Here is an 18184-nt window from a genome sequence, read left to right on the forward strand (position 1 = left end):
ATTCTGCATATATTAGTAACATGAAATATGAAGTAACGGAACACTTTTGGAAAGTAATTTGGCATGCTGACCAGAGAGCCATAAATATTAGTTTTTTTAAATCCATACTCTTACACAAAGATAATTATTACGATTGTTTGTAATAGGAAAAGAAAATGTCTGCGTTGGAATAGGAATGAAAGTAAAAACTAAATACTACAACTAATGGTTAAGGAAGTTACCGTACTGACACTTCATTTAATAGTAGGTGCATGTGAAAACAATGTTAGAAATGAGCAAAAGTAATGATATGATGTTGGAAAAAGTAGAACACAAAATCATGTACCTTGTGTAATTACACTATCTTGTCATATAAGAACCAATATTAATAAGTAAGCTGAAGATTATGCATATTATCAGTGGATATGAGGGCTGATGCGATGAAAGATTCTTTTTATTAAAAAGTCTTTCACTTATTTTACAAATTAAAAGATAGCATATATTATCTTTATCTTTGTTTTTGCTAAGAAACAAAGAAAAGAGAAGAAGTGGGGCTATGGAAATTGTAATCTACTGAGAAATTTTTCCTGTATAACTGATTAATAACCATTACTAAAAGTCTGTGAAATGATCATTCAAATGCTAAGTGTACACTCTGGAAAGCACAACTGGTAGACTGTAGACCACTAAAAAAAGCCAGTATCCTACTAGGAGCTGATGACAACTCTTCATAAGACTGAGGTCATGCGCCAACCTGCCCAAGGAGACTTTCCATGCAGTCATAGCTGCTGTAATCCATTACAAGGCTACACAAACACATCAAGTGTTTGCTGGTCAGGAAATCAGCATGGTAGTTAGATATTTTAGTTTATGTTCAACAGATAGTGTGTCTGTCTTTCAAGTCTTCATAAGGTTAAATTCACAGTGTTTTTCCATCAAATAATTGCTCTTGGGAGGAAAAAAAAAAACAGTAGTCTCACCATCCAGTGTGTTCATAATGTAGGAATTGATAAAAGTTAAGATCCATCACCCACCTCTTTAAGATCATTTTGAATGTTCGCATTGAATTTGTGCTAGTAGTACTTTAGGTCAAGAAAAAACTTGGGTGGTATCATTTTTTCTGTAGTTTTGCCACTTCTCTCACTCCTCTAGGCAGAGGGTGTATACAGTGAATTAGCACAGTAGGAGGTAATCTTCCATTTAGCTTTATAATTCTATCAGCAAAATGCCAGCAGAGAAAGAATATCATGTTCTCTTTGAATTGTTTTTGCAACCTGAGATTGAAGTTCAGATTTCTTGACACACCCCTGGGTATTGAATCTGAATTAGCTATTGTGCCCAATTTCCTCCACCTAGCCCCTAAGACAAGTACAAACAAGCCAGCAATGGTTACCCATGGCACTAGAGATCCTATCAGGGAAAGCCCAGAGCAGTACAAGGTTCTGGTATCCATTGTGAAGGACTTAAGGGAAAGTCAGGTTGGCCTAAATTGGAAACTATTGGACATACTTAATATCTTCCAGTTTAATTTAGATCTTCCAGGTACAGCTTCAAACACATCAAGGAAAGGTGTTTTTTTGTTTTTTGTTTTTTTTTTTAATAGTGGTTACAGAAGCAGTTCTTTCGTATTTTTTTTTTCCTTGTTTTTTCTCCTTCCTTCCTTTTTTACTCTAGGAGCAATGGGGAAGTTAGTGGAAGGCAGGATGTTTACCAGGTTGTATGCATCCTGTTCAGGTTGCCACCCATTCTTACTGGGAAAATTGTTTCTTATGATAGGTCTGAGATTGGTCATCAAAGACTGATTCATGAAAAAAGTTCTAGACCTTCCTGCAGCTGCCCCTTCCCCAGAATACTTTTAAAACCCTCAATAATGTTTTATGTCCTGTGCTATGTTCACAATAAATAATGATTTGACTAATAGAGGAATTTCATCATTTTGTAATTTCTGAGGTCATGTTTTTGTATCAACTACAATTATCCACAAAATGCCCTATCGAACTGTTATAAAGACTAACCATGAAAGGAGAGAAGGTAGAATTTTTCTTACTCTCATACATAATTCAAGACTTCCCTCCTCTTAATGAAGTTTTAGAGCAGAAATTTGAGAGTGACTTATAAATCACTTATGAAATTTAATTCTGTTCAAGTATCATTAAAATAAGCATAATACATATTAATAACAAATTGTCATCAATAACAACGAATGTTATCAGGCAGACTATACTATATTGTGGTTAGGATATGAATGAGAATCGGACCTGACTTAGAAACCTAAACTACTAATTGTCAAGACCAGGATACTAATGACACTTGAAAAGTTATTATTACTGGTGGGCAGTATTTTTTATATAATAGGCAGCAGGAATGGGGAGAAATGGTGAAATCCTGAATCTATGTAGAAATTAAAATCTATAAAGTGTAGAGATTGGTTTAAAGTGCCAAAAAAGAATAAATCTTACTTTCTGGTGTTCTATTAGTCCTTAGTGTCATTATTAAAAAAGTAAACCAATATTAAAATGAGGAAAGGTTTTTTTGGCATATGATTTCTAAAGTTTAGTTTTTCACGTGGTGGAAGAGGCCTGTTCACTTAATGGTGTCCAGGAAGCAAGCAGAAAGGAAAGGGCTAGAATTCCAATACCCTTCTCCAAAGGAATACCTCCAGTGACCTAACTTACTTGCAAAAGTCACCTGATAAAGGTTCCTCCAACTCCTGAAAGTGCCACAGGATTATACCTTGCATTTAACACATAGGCTGTTGGAGGACACTTAAATAAACCATACTAGAACATGTCAAAAGACTGATGTGTTACTTTGCTACTTTTGTGGTAGATATTGTATATTAACCCAGGCCATCTGTAACATGATAATTTTGTCCAAAAGAGTAATACATGTGGCTAACTCTATGCAGGATTTTTGGATAAGATCCCTTTAGGTTTCTTACTGATTTTGTAGCTCATTTTCCTACAGGGACAGCCATCAGCATACTTTCAGAGGATTCACACTTTCTATGAGCTTTGGACACCTACTTGAAAAATCTAAATCCTTCATGTTTCTCTTTAGCATGCAATAATAGGTTTTCTTTAATAAAATTGTTACTTAAATTTTCTTTGTTAAAAATCTATATTTCTATGTCAAGAAGGAAATTTTAGTGTGTTTAAAGTCTATATAAAGTTAAAGGGAGAGAATAGGTATAAAAAATAAAAAGAATGGAAAGAAACAAATAGAACATATAAAATATTTTATTAAGACAGTTTAAACATCTAGGTCAGTTATCACAGTTTTTGATTTACAGTAAGTCAAATTATTTTATATGTGTTATACTAGGGATTGAACCCAGAAACAATCTTTCACTGAGCAATACACTTAGTGATTTTTTGTTTTTTTTTTTCCTTTGAGGTAGAATCTTGATAAGTTGCGTAGGTGATATTCAACTAAAAACCCATATACCTCATCCTGTTTCAGTGCTAGGATTACATATGTGCACCACCATGCCTGGCTCAACATTGAAAGAAAAAGCAGGTGTTGAAACACTTGGTCTTTATAGAATTCAGAGCTCTGATAAGACTATGAAAACCATCATGCTGTGATTGTGTAGTATTTTACTAAATAAAATCAGAACTAACCAATATTCACTCAATTGTAGGATTTTTATGAATAATGATACATATTAAAAATCTGCTTGCCTTCCCCCAGGGACTAATTTTGTCTTTAATTAATTTTAATTTTTACATTGAGGAAGAGATTTTTTATTTTAAATAGAATAAAACCAAGGAAAATAAAATAGAATAAAGTCAATCAAACCAACCAGTGTAAGTGAATGATACAAGATTTCAAAACAATACAAAATCAACAATGGTTACTATTATGCCTCTTGTTGCCTTCAGAATATTTGTTGCAGATATCTTCAGACATAGTAAAATCAAACAGAATAGAATAGAACCAATAAAAACAAAATAATGAATATAATAAAATACTTCAAGACAACAGTAAATCCAAAAGGGCTACCATAATATATCTTGTTATCTTTGAAATAGCTGCTCATACCATCAGATATAACAAAATCAAATAAAACAGAACAAAACCCAATCCACAAACAATGAAAATGGTACAGGATTTCAAAACAATAAGGAATTAACAATGGCTACCGCCTTCAGAAGAAGATCCCCATAGATGTCACATTGTGTACACTATCCTTTGAATAGATGATCAGACCACCAGCCCTAGACCCACAAGGTCAATGAAACACCAAAGCACCACAAGCATCAAATTGCACTTCACTTCAATAGCTATCATCACAGTGGGTGTTTCTCCAGCAGCCAGTCGCTTATGGGGTGAGGGGTGGGGTGGGGGTCAGGGTGGGGGACTGGCTCTGTTGTTTGCCAGCCGGCACCCTGGCTAAGGCTGGGCTCTGGCTGATCCCCCACTGGTGGCAGCCTGCACATGGTGCTGGTTCGCAGGGAGGGTTTGCTGTTTGGTGAATCCTTGTTCTCTACCCCCATAGTCGATGAATGGTACAGACTCAACGGAAAGGCTTGAGTCTGGCTGTCTCCTGCCGGGCGCCAGAGGCTCAGGCATGGCACTGGTTCACAGAGAGGGCTTGCTTCTTGGTGAATCCGAGAAAGAATCTCTTAAATATGGAAACAATGTGTCAGTTGAAGTTTTCATATTGTTTTAATTTAACATATTTATTACTCAGGCAGTTTTCTTTCATGACAGTAAAACTATCCTAGTTTCTTTTTTGTAACAAAAATCTTTTACTATACCTATTTTTTTAACCTGTTAACATGTACCTCCAAGAGTTATGAGTTAGAATTTGTGATAGTAGTTTACTGATATCATTAATGAATTTATAAAGGTCAATAAGCAGTTAACAATGATAACGGCTTCCCTTGCAGTGTGCTGTGATTTACCAAGTGCCTGCTTTTATTTTATTTTAATCAGTATCAGGGATCGAACTCACAACCGCCTGCTCGCAAGGCAGGTGCTTATGCCGCTGAGCTAAATCCCCAGCCCCTCTTTTTATTTTCTTTATCATTTCAAATGGCCCAACATAAACCAACCAGGTAATTATTCTTTTTAATGTGGGAAAAAGACAGTTCCTGGATATAGCCCAGTGGCCTGGTGCCTGCCTGGCAAGTGTGAGGTCCTGAGTTTGATTCCCTGGGCCAAAAAAAAAAAAAAGACAGCTCCTGGGGACCATGCTAATAGTCAGGTTTCCAAACAAGTCTCTAAGTAGTGTAGTGCTTTTTCCTATAAAAAAACTATTGTGCTGGTCAGTTGTGAGTTAATATGACTGACAGTATTTTTTTACATATCTGACTCAAGTTGGGCTTCCCCATTTAGTCATGATCCCTCCTCTTGCAAATTGTGTTTCGAGAGTGCAGTCTATTTGCTGTTCCTTGGGAATAACCCCTGTAGCTGTGTCTGGCTTACTCCTTTTCTGGAATCCCCCACTCGTCTTAATCATTCCCAAATTCAAGAGTGTGCTCAAGTCTCACCATCTCCATCACCGCATTTCACCACATTCCCCCACCCCAAGGGAGTTTTCTGCTGTCAGTTCTTCTGCTATGCATCAGAAAGCTATTTACATATTCACCAAGGCCGGGTTTCCATCGGACTTCCTGACCTACCTCAGTCTCTCTCACCAGATCATGAGATCCTAAAGGTAAAATGTCACCCGCCATTGTCACACAAACCTCATACCTACGCTGTTTCCTAGCCTCAGCACTTACGTTTTTGAATTGAGAGGAGCCCTGAGAACTGAGGAGGGAATGGAGATCTGACTTGGGTTTTGCACCCTTCCCTCCCACTTCACATACCTTGCTTGCTTTCACCTGGCAATTCCTGTTTTCTGTTTTTGTTTTTTACTGGTTGGCTATAAATGTGGTCAATCTTCTTATCCACATAGGAAGTATTTAAGATTGCACTTTGGCTTTTAAAAGCATGAGCCTAAAACACTGAGTGGACAATGCTGATATAGTTAGGCATGTGGCAAGTGCTATAAAGCAAATGGGATTTTTTTTTGTTTTTTAGAAGCTGATGTTTCTTGTAAATGCCATAGTTGAAACCTTTTAGAGGATATTTTTATAAGAACTTCCAGAAAAGTACTGATTATTAAGAGAAACTGGTCAAATGTGCAAAGGAATCCAACGTCAGTCGCTCTGTCTAAAGAGAAGGCTTGGTCTGACCTACACAGCGCTTGCTGTGTTACTTCTTTTGTCCAAAAACACTTTACTTTGAAATTTATTTATATTTTACTGTTCGGAAACAGAAGTAAAACTGTCATGGAGTGGATTGAGGGCCACTGGGCTTTTCTTCCTCCTTTTTTGGTGTTAACCACAGATGTCTAACTGAGCATGGCCTTTTAAAATGACCTTTTCAGTTTCTACAGCAGCTATTCTGTGGACTAAAGTCAATAGTTTGTGGGTTGGATCATTTGACTTGGTAACCTCCTAAGCATATTCTACAAAAAAAGACAGTATCTTTGTGGAGAGATCTGCTGAAATTTACATAAACAAAAAGTCAAGAGTTTCATGACTACTAGTCAAGGGTGTATTTGTGTTGAGTCATGGTAATAAATTAAAATATAAAGTCACATTATTAAACAAAGTCACCATCTTGGTTTACCAAAAGAGGTAAAGGAAAGAAATTAAACCTTTTTGCTATCTCTGGAACATCAAATGTCACCTCTTGTCTCCATCAAACTAAAGAAGGAAGGACAGACAGAAGGGCAGAAGGGAAAGAAGAAAGAAGGGAGAAAGGGAAACTCAAACATTTTCAACTGTCAAACAAAGTAAAAACATCTTTTTAATAAAAGTGAACCTGAGTTTCTTAGATAACAATCCTTAACTTAGCTGAGTAATCCAGAAACTATATCATTATTTCTTTTTGGCTCTAAACCCTCTACTAACATTTCATTGAATCTACAGGTCTATACTAATTACTATACTTGTTCTATAATTACAATGGAACAACGGTACAATAAATGTGATGATATTTGAAGGGTTAGACTGTATTATAGTTTATACATTGTGTCAATTTGAGAAGTCTAGAAGCTTAACTGATTCAGCAGGTCTACATCCTGGAGTGTAGAGAACAAGCAGTTACCTCTAGGATGTTGTTCATTGTATCAATTTGAGAAGTCACAACTGTTAGGTGATTCAGCAGGGGGGCAGGGTCCCTAGTCTGTAACATCCTCAGCCTGTGCAGGAGGAGGGCAGGCAGACGGTGTGAGTGCTACAGCCACCCCAGGGGAGCAGCCTGCGCACAATAAAAGGAAGGGACTGACTTGACTGCTTCTTTTTGGGGGAGCTCCAGCCTTTGCCTTCAGTTTGGACATCATCTCCTGGCTTTTGGCACAGACTGTTCAGCTTATGCTTGGGACTTTTCAGCCTTTGTTGCAGACTCTTCAGCCCTCCATCATAGATTTTTCAGCCTTCCACTGTAGATTCTTTAGTATTCTGTCGTAGACCCATCATCTCTTGACATAGACTTTTATGGGACACTGCACATGCAGACATCCTCTGCACTCTCCCTTATTCAGCTTTGTGACTGACCATTGTAAGCCAATCTTGTGATTTCTTTTTTTTTTTTTTAAATTATTTTCCTCTCTCTTCTTCTCTTTCTCTGTTCCATTTCTGGGCACAAAACCTCCAGTCGAGGCCCAGGGCCCAGAACAGTGCCCTCCTCCTAGCCTCATAGATTTTGTTATATTGCTCTGACAAAAATGCTTGAAAAATACAATGAACCTTGATTCCAAATGGCAGAAACACGGATTTGCTGTGGGTATCTGCTGCAGTTATCCAGGCTCGTAGCTGCCCGCGAAGCTCTGCTAGGAGTCTTGCCTTCTAGAGCACCAGTCCTTTGCTTGGTGGATGACTGACCCTTGCCCTCAGTTTCCTCCATTGACTCCCTCTCCTTCCCATTTCAGAGTCTGTAAGAAGTCTTCCTACAAGGCTTTTTTGCTCCTTTATAGCATCTGACCTTTGCCTTCTTCAGAGATTCCTCATCCTTCTTTCTGGATTTCTCAACCCTGGCTGCTAAACCCACCCAAACTAAGTTATGAAAGTAAAGATCATGAGATACTGCAAATTATTCAGCACTATACACTCCTTCAAGGTAGAAACATGTCTTTTCTGTTTACTACTGTTTGCCCAGCACGTAGTGAGTCTCCACAAGCTAGCATAGGATAGACGTGAACACACACACACATACACACACACACACACACACACACACACACACACACACACGCACACACACGCGCGCACACACAATTAAACTAAGTATTGTGTAGTGTTTATTGAAAATAGGAAGAAGAAGAATTCTTAATGTGGGTTGAAATAAAATAATGTTTCATCTTAATGAGAAGATTAATGGAATGAAAAAGCATATGTATTTATAATCAACTGAAATTTAGAACCTCTGTGTTCCTTCCACAAAATCCTTCAAACATGCCAAACAGCCTTATACTTCAGGGACAGTCTTAACCCATTTTCTGGTGCTAAAATATAATACCATAGACAGATAACTTATAAAGAAAAGAAATTTATTTCTCAGAGTGCTGGAGGCTGGGAATGCCAGGCCATGATACTTCCATGTTGGAAGGCCTTTGTGTTGTATTATTTCATTATGGAAGGGAAAAGGACAAGTGAGCGCAGAGAGAGAACAGGGCTGAATTATCCTTTCCTTAAGAGCCCGCTCTCATGACAGCCAAATGACCCTATTTGTGTGGTGGACCTGTGTTATCTCTTACAGATCCTGTCTCTTTCTGTTATCAATAACAATCAAATCTCTTACATGAATTTTGGAGAGCGTATTCAAATAATAGCAGGACTTTTATAATCCTTGGTTCCAGGCATGGCTCATATTTTCACTTTTTTCAGGTCTCTGCCCAAAGCAGAGAGGTCTTCCCTATTCCCTGTCTAAAACAACACCATCCCACCACTCTAGGTGGTTTGCTGTTGCTGTTGTTACTGCTGCTTGTCGCTGCTGCTGCATTTTCTCCCCAACTTGGTAGTTATCAATCTATTTCTGTCTCTTCCCACTACAATTTGTCAGTTTCATGAGAAAATAACTTTTTTTCCCCTAGGGTATCCTCACTCCCTGGATGGTGCCTGACATGAAGTAGGTTAACTATTTCAATGAATGAATGATTCGAGCTAGAAATAAATGTAACTTTTAAATTCTGATATTCAAAACTATAGTCTTAAACAGTACCTCAGACCAACTGAGTAACCATTATTATTGAGCCACATAAAAAATTGTGAAACACAACTGTTTGCAGTCTCACTGTTTGAATGTCCACTTTGTATGCTTTGATCCTGTGACTTGAACAACTATCTCTAAGATGATAATGTGTAATCTATTAACTGGTGATTTCTTACTGGTTTTTTTTTTTTTTTGTAGTTCTGTATTACTTGTACCCTTACACTGTTTTGTTTTGTTTTTTCTCTTTTTCCTTTTAAATAAAATTTAAAAAAAAAGAAAAAAAATGCCAGTGTGAGAGGAATTAATGTGTAGGTGGGATCACCCACATTAAACAATCTGCGCCACACAGGCATCTATATTCAGCTCTAGTCAATACAGTGGGAAAACTGTGCCAAACTAAAAGCAGTTTTACTTCACCCCTGATAAGAGCGTGTCCTCCCATCGTTCTTGACCTTCCTGTTGAGACAGGAAGAGCAGAAAGGAAATGCAGCTGTGGCTATCTCATCTCTTCTGGCTTCATCTTCATTGACATGGGGTACATTTTTCTCATTTTAATTCATCCTTTTGATTCTCATTAACCTCTTCTAATATGTTACTTGGCCTGAAATATTTGTGTATAGGCTAAGTAAGACAGAAAGTCTTCCTCCTTGAAAGAATGAATCATAAAAGAGTGCATGGAGGATAGGCACAGCAAAAGTAGGGTTATTCAAATACAGTAAAACCTTGGATTGGGAGTAACTCGTTCTGCGAGTGTTCCACGAGAAAAGCAAACATTTCTAATAAATTTTAACCTGATAAAAGAGCAATGTGTTTGTCTTGCAATATGAGTAGTATGTGATGCTAAATGTCACATGATCACAACTGAGCCAATGCACTCTCCCCGCCCCACTCCCCCACAGGGATCGTCTTCCAACATCAAGAGGTTATAGAGGAGATCTCTTCTGCAGAAGAGGAGAAGGAATCCTTCACTTTGAATGAGATTAGGGAGATGTGCAAAATGTGAGAAACAGTGCAAAAATTTGTAGACAAGCATCACCAACTAAGGGTATATAGTGCAAGTAATGAATTTGTTAAACAAAAATTTAGTGTTGTATTTCCACAAAATCCTCAAAAGGAGGCATAAACCAGTGTCATTGGTTCCTGATTAAAGTTGCACAGAAAGAAAAAGATCTATAGAGTCAATAGTAGTGATTCCATTAGTGATAAATAAAAATAAACTATCCTGCACTAACCGAAGGTTTTCAGAAGTTAGCACAAGATAGTTTGCTTATTTTTCTTTATATGTTGTATAGTTGTCATTATTTCATATTATGTTATAGTAGTATAATCACTTTATATGAATATTTTCGGGTTGTGTAATGAATCATCTGAATTACCATTGTTACTTATGGGTAAATGCACCTTGATATACAAGTGGTTTGGATCACAAGCATGTTTCTGGAATGAATTATGCTCTAAGATAAGGGTTTTACTGTATATTCTTTCTTGGTCTTTGAATAAATCCTCTGTGAGGCTTTTGAAAATGTGATAGCTAAAGTGAATTTATGGATGAGGGTGACAGAAAGGAGATGAGAAGAAGGGGAAGTAAAAAGGGTAAAGAGACATATATCTATATCAATTTCCCATGATGAAGGTATTCATTATATCACAAAAATATGGTAATAATACTTTTAAAGCCACTCACTTGTCATTCATAGAGAATTCTACAAAAAATTTTTTTTCTCCTCTCTAAAGGAAATCCTCAATCTACAACATGGGGGAAACATACAGAAAATGACACCATTTGTCATGACATCTTATGTTAGACACTAGTTGCTAATGTTTGACCTCTAAGCCAGAGCACAGTATATACAGTATATACTTGTCATTTCTGAGATGCTAATGATCAAAATGAATATAAAAGGATTATAACTGAAGACTAAGATAATTAGTGTGGAGATGGTCAAGGGATCAGGTAGAGGAGATGGCAGAGGAGATCCAGAATGTCCAGGGAAAATGGTGTGATCACCTAGATTCATTTATTCTACCAAACAAACTTTTATCCTTAGGTAATGAAATTTAAGGCAGAATTGGCTGCTATTTCTCTAAGAACTATTCCTAGTACTTTGCAGAGAAGCCTAAGCCCTCTCCCTGTCTTCCTGGAAGCTAGGTATAACAAATAACCTTTGCCTCCAGTCAGAAACCTTCACTTTTGGCCTTAGAGAAGGTTACTCAACTTTCCTGAGCCTCAGTTTCTTTACCCATTAAATAGATATAATGCATATCGTAGCCAGTAAGAAATATTAAGATAATGTATATGTAAAGCTTGTGACTTATGACTTAATAAACACTGAGTAAATTGATATAAATGATTATTTCTTCTACCTCCTTTTCCCTGGCTACAGAGCCCCATTGTAGTAATTATCTGTAAATGTTTATTGAGCACCAATTCTTTTCAAGAGAGTCAATATGTATGTGTGGATTTACTAAACATTTATCAGAAGCAGTGGACCCGGAGATACGGATCAGAGGCTGTGTGTTTGTCCCTGCCTAGTGGGTACACAGTCACACAGTGATGCAATGTGCTCTATTATTCCATAGCTTGAGGTAACACTGAATTGTGATGGTGGCTGGCCTTCATGGAGAGAGGAAAGGCCTGCAGTGTTTTGCATTCTTTGAAAGATCTATTTCTATTTGAGATCAAAAGCTCCTACATAAACTCTTTGTAGAGAAAAAGGGAGAAAAGACTAGTTTTCCTTCTCTCAGAGTCCCTAAGTTCTAGAAAAATGGGATTTTTGTGAGCTCTAAGGTAACAATGTCCTCAGGTTTGAGAGGAGAATGCACTTACAAAATGACGATGTTCCCCCTTCCTAGTTATCCAACAGAATACACTTCTGTTAGACAGTTTCTACTTCAGTCATGCTGAAATTCTTCAAATTTCCTGTAGGATTTTGTCTTCTTTTTTATTTATTAAAGACAGAGCTGTTGTTTCTGCTTTTAATGTTCTCGGCCTAAATATCTCCCATTTGTCCGCATCACCCAGCAGAGGCTTCCTCCATCCCCGTCCCTCAGAGAGTTCCTGGTGGTCATTCAGTGCTTTGGTCATCATGACCCTCTTCGTGCAGTTTGTCGTTGCTACAATGCCCTTCCACTTCCTTATAAGTTTGCTGAGAGTAATTTGTCATTTCTGTGTCCTAAAACCTGGCGCAGTGTCTCATGTGTAAAGGGTGCTTAGTAAATGCTGACAGAACAAATTAATAAGAATTTCCATTACTATCTTCCCTACCTACTCCTTCAGCAAGTGAGTTGCTGAGTACTTTCCCCAAACAGTGAAATAAAATAAGGCTGAAAAGGATGCACTTTCCCTTTTATCCTTGGTGCTGGAAGGATGAATGCTTGTCAGTGAAGGCTTTGTAAAGAGCCTTAAGCTCCTTGGAGAAAAAGGCCCAAAGCATATTTTTAAATACAGTAGTGACTCTCATCTGTAGTTATTGCCACGTGTCCCTGTGTACTTATGGAGAATACGGGGATCCTTCACTACTTAAAAAAGTTGTACCCTGTTTCAAAATGACTAAAACTGCCCATGCATATATTACCTCACTTTTACTTGCAGTGGTAAGGATCAAACACAGGGCCTATAACACACTAAATGAGTGTTTTTCCTATGATCCTTCTTCCCCAGTGCTTCTCCACATTCTTATCAGATGAATTTTTAAAAAATATTCTGTCTCAGATGAATACACACTTCTCAGATGAAGAAATACAAATGGCAAATAAATACATGAAAAAATGTTCATCATCATTGGTCATCAGAGAAATGCAAATTAAAACCACACTGAGATACCATCTCACTCCTGAAAGAATGGCCAGGATCAAGAAAACCAACAACAACAAATGCTGGAGAGGCTGTGGGGAGAAAGGAAATCTCCTACACTGTTGGTGGGAGTGTAGACTGGTACAACCTTTGTGGAGGTCAGTCTGGAGATTTCTCAAAAAGCTGGGATTGGAAGTCCCATTTATTCCAGCTATTCCACTTTTAGGCATATTCCCAGAAGAACTGAAAGCATCATACCACAGTGATATATGTGCACCTATGTTTATAGCAGCACAATTTGTAATCGCCAGATCTTGGAAACAACCCAAGTGTCCATCAACTGAGGAATGGATAAAAAAGTTGTGGTATTTCTATATAATGGAGTATTACTCAGCTATAAAGAAGGATCACATTGAGATATTTATCAATAAATGGGCGCAACTTGAGACCATACTCATAAGTGAAATAAATCAATCTCACATGTGTGAATACCGAATAGTTTTCCTAATGTAAGTAATGATTCAAATATATAAAAGTATGTGGTAATCATGATTACCCATTATGTGGCCTTGAAGCCTTATAAAGTTTTCACTTATTAATTGGAAAGGCTTTATTCTGGGCTTCTTGACATGGAAATATTTGAAGCTATAGTATATGAAGTTCAAATATTTCAAGGAAAAAGACAGACACTATGGTAATTACTATTAAGTTGGGTTATTTGGTGGTGAAGCACTAGGTTGCTGAAACAGTCATACTTTGACCTGTATTGTTATGTTGTTATGTCCTCTTTTATCTCAATCTCTCCCTTATTCAATAAAAAAATTATTTAGTTATTTTTTATGTTTTTTTTTAATTAAGGGGAAAAATTTTAAAAATTAGCAGGATATATTATAGTAACTTTTTTTGATTTCCTATTAACTTGTTTTGAAGTCCTGTAATACTCCCACTATCTTGTTTTGACTGATTAAACTCTGTTCCATTCTGTATGATAGTATCAAGTTTGAGGGTATAGGCAACTACTTTGAAGGCAATAAGATTCACTAAGATGCCCATTCTGGTTTGACTATTGTCTCCTTTGGAAGTCTTGTAATGTTTACAATGTTTTAGTTTTATTGGTCTTGTTCTCTACTGTTTTGTTTAACTTTATAATACCTAATGAGATAGACAATTCTTTTTAAGGAAACAAGAGGCATTATGGCAACCATTGTTGATAACCTTGTACTCTGTTTTTACATCATGTACTATGTCTATCCTTGGTTTTGACTGACAGCTTTGTTTTGCCATATATGACTTTATTCTCTTCCAAAAAAAAAGTAATAAGAACTAAGGAGTAATAAAACCCAAAATGTGTAAATTTTGTTGTAAAAAGGAGAGGGAAAAAAAGTGCTCTAAAGGATACAACTGCAAGTGTGTTTAGGGGTATTAAATAGCTGACCATATTAATGTTTTTGGTTGGATCATTGAACACAACTGTTTGCAGTCTCTCTGTTTGAATGTTCACTTTGTATGCTTTGATACTGTGACTTGAGCAACTATCTCTAAGATGATAATGTGTAATCTATTAACTGGTGATTTCTTACTGTTTTTTTTTGTAGTTCTGTATTACTTGTACCCTTACACTTCTTTGTTTTGTTTTGTTTTTTCTCTTTTTTCCTTTTAAATAAAATTTTTAAAAAATTCTGAGTATATATATATATATATATATATATATATACTCTTACTTTCTACCTTCAAACAGGACAGGACCAACTATCTTTTTGTTGTGTTTGTTTGGTTTTTTGTGAATACAAAACAGTTCTCTTTCATTTTCTGATATAATATGTCCACAATTCACATGCCACAGGTTCAGAAAAAAAAAAAAAGAATATTCACTGTATATTAGTTATTGATCTGCATGGCATCCCAAAAGTCCATAGGTAGCTTCTTACTGTCTATTTGTGAGGGCTTATTGAACACAAAGCACTGTCCCTCCAAATAACTCAACCATTGTATTCTTTAGTATTTTTTAAAATAAATTCTTTCACCTACCTTGGCGCCCAGGTTTCCTTTGGTATTTTCCACAAACCACGGGTACTCCAAATTTGACTTAATTTCCAAAAAATGTTATCACCAAGGTTTACCAATTAATGCTGAAGAAAAGGCAAAAAGTTTGAGCAATCTGGGAAAACTTTGGAGATAAGCATAAAGATAAATATTGAATACAGAATTGTTGAAATATTTCTTGCATCGTTGATCTACCTCCAAGGAAATGTCCTAAAATGTCACTTTAAAGAGAGACAAGATTATTACTGTTAACAAAAAAGTTTCTGTTTAAATTTCTGAAGTTTAAGAGCTTTGACCAGGTAGAAGGCAGTGTGATTACCATGAATAGAAAAGGTATGTGCTTTATAGTAATAAGATGACTTCAAATCCTGCTTCCTCAATTGGTAATCGTGTAACTCTGGGGAAATTACTTACCTTCACGAAGGTTATCTTTCCTATTTTTAAATTTGAACTCTATCTACCTCATAAATTTATTGTTCATTCAATAATTAATAAGAATTTATTTATTGAGCTATTACTAGAAGCCAGACACACCACCAAGTGCTAAAATTTTAAAATAGACAAAATGTACTTCATTATCTTTCTTAAGTATTAAACTGATAAGAACAGATACTACACTTGATCTTAGCCTAAAGGCCAAGAAGTGATCTTTCTTAAGTATTTCATTATTTAGGAGAAGAGACTATTTCATACACTAAATAATTGCAGCATATTGTGAAACATCTTGATAGTGTAACTTCAACTAAGTACAAAGGAGAAAGTGATCAGGTCTACTTGGGACAATCAAGGAAGGCCTTCAAGAAAAGAAGTTTAAGTCACAGTTGATATTTAGCAAATGAGCAGAGACAGAAATATAATAATATGGAGTGTAAGTAAAAGAATGCTCGGTGGCATACACTGAGCAAACTCAAAACTTCAGGAGTTTGGAAATCATCAAGGGGTTTAGAAACTCTAGGAGTCTGAAACATTAAAACATTAGAGGTTTACTTAGCATCTCTATAATTAAGAAGTAGAAGAATTTTTGGTGACCACTTGTGTGAAAATTTTAGCAAAGAGAAGAAAGATACCAAATTTTCTACAAATTAAGCAACTCAATTGAGGATGATGTCTTTTACTGAGGAGCATAAAGGCAGAAGGTACATCAAGACAAGGAAATGATGAGGTAAAACAATATTGGGCAAGCTGAAATGTGAGGGCATTTTGAAATGCTTGATGAAATGTCTTGTGAGCAGTTCACTGAATTGTTTTGGAGCTTTGGAGGGAAAATTGATGTGGAGATCCAACTTCAGAATCTAGATCCTTATTTGTGGGGCTAGGTGAGCACCTGTACCTTTGTCTTAGTGAAAATATTAGGAAATTTGGGTTGCATAAGTGAGGTCCAGAGTTTGGGGGAAAGGAGAAGCATGCTTAAAAATCTCTAGAGTCCTTAGAACAGAATTCCCATTAAAAAAAAAAAAAAAGCTTTCCAAACATCAAAATGTGCTGGCGACATACTTCCAGTTAATTTATTTGCTTGCATTTTCTTCACATTTTCAGTGAGTACATACACCATGACAACTCCTGTCTCTTTCATTTGCTTCCTTCTCATCTTACATCAACACCTTTAACCTGCATGTTCTAGACACTTCCAGTCCTAGGCCCCAAATCTGCTGGTATTATTTCCTTCTCATGATCTCCTTACTAACAAAAGTCCAAGGAATGAGTCTGATGAGGGATAAACAGACCTTCTCTGGGGGGTAGAAGAGAAGAGAAGAAGCCAACAAAGTCAGAATCATTTTAAAAGAGAAGGAAAAGGATTCACGCATTAATGAATTATTTTTCCTCCACAGTGGAATCAAAAGCCAGGTTGATCCTCTAAGTAAATCATGCATGCAAAGATGCTTAGCAGAGAGCAAGAATTCAGGTACCAGCAGTGGCATGGAAACCAAATGCAAGCAGAAGGTTCTAAGCATAAAGAATTGCTGACGTGTGACCTGGGGAACTTTGCAGAGAGTGCAGTAGTGGCTTACACAGTATTTAAGGGCCCCTCCCACTAGAAGAAGGAGGGAAAAGAGACCCTCTAAGAGCTGATAAGGCCTGAATAGCATCAAAAGAAGATATAGAATGAGGAAGAAAGGAGGCTGGCATTTAGGGGCCAGGTTTATGGAGAATCTGGGAAGAATTCTGATGTGAAACTGTCAAAGAAGTGGAAGAAAATTAGCATGTATGGTGTCCTGGCGGTCAGGAAGCTGTGCTTTGTTTTTGTTTTTTAAGGGCTAGCACCCATCTACTCCCGCTTTCATTTGTTTTTATGGTATTTGATATCAAATACAAGGCTTTACACATGCTAGACAAGAGCTACCCTCTCAACTCTAGGAAACATTTCTCTAATATATAGCTTTGAATTGAATGTCTCATTCTGATGGAATTTGATAAGGAAAGGAAAATGTCCATTAGTCTGGGTAATTAGGACCTTAGACAAGGCATCTAGGACAATCGGAGTATGTCCAAAATACATGAAGGAGGAGAAGCTAGGCATGGGGACAGTTCTCCTTCCACTGCTCTTTTATCCCTTCTTCTTTTATTTTTTTATTCCTTCCTTGCTTGTCTTCCTGATTGTTTTCCTGATAAGCAAGATATATACCTCTTTAAAGGCTGCTGAGTAGGATTTCATGGTTAAAAGTCGAAAAGTGCAGAACAAAAATAGTATTGGTGAAGAAATTGCCCAAGAATAAGAGAAAGAATACCCATTCTTATGAAGTATAGGAAATGGAGCCAGGAGAGCTGGAAGATACAATGGGTTTTGTTAGGAAAAAAGATTGTTAACTAGAACATTGAGGGAATTTCTTTCCAGTAACTCCCAAGTTCTGTAGACGGGAGCTAAAAAAGTCATTTGCTGAGTGTAAGGGAAAAAGGCAGAGATTGGTTTGGGAGACACAGGGAGAGGTCTGGAGTACTGATAGTAAAGAATGTGAGAAGTGAGCAAGACAAATGGTACAGAAAGCTTATCTTTGTGGGGCTGCATCATTGAGAGACCAAGTATATTTGAGATTCAATATATTATTCTCCAGTTACACTTGGATCAGATGTAGAGATACTGCAATGATCATAGTTAAGAATGGCATATAGCATAAGGTGAAGCAAGGATAGGTAGATAGTATAGGAAATAGACAGCTGTGA

General features: G+C 36.8%; 1 pseudogene; it reads right to left on the minus strand.

The window, feature by feature from the left end:
* Nucleotides 1–15563: 15563 nt before the first annotated feature.
* Nucleotides 15564–15673, minus strand: LOC111754696 (U2 spliceosomal RNA; annotated as a pseudogene).
* Nucleotides 15674–18184: the final 2511 nt, after the last annotated feature.

The sequence above is a fragment of the Cavia porcellus genome, unplaced genomic scaffold, assembly GCF_034190915.1.
Source record: "Cavia porcellus strain 051 isolate PalLab524CR breed Dunkin Hartley unplaced genomic scaffold, mCavPor4.1 scaffold_10, whole genome shotgun sequence".
NCBI classification, from domain to species: Eukaryota; Metazoa; Chordata; class Mammalia; order Rodentia; family Caviidae; genus Cavia; species Cavia porcellus.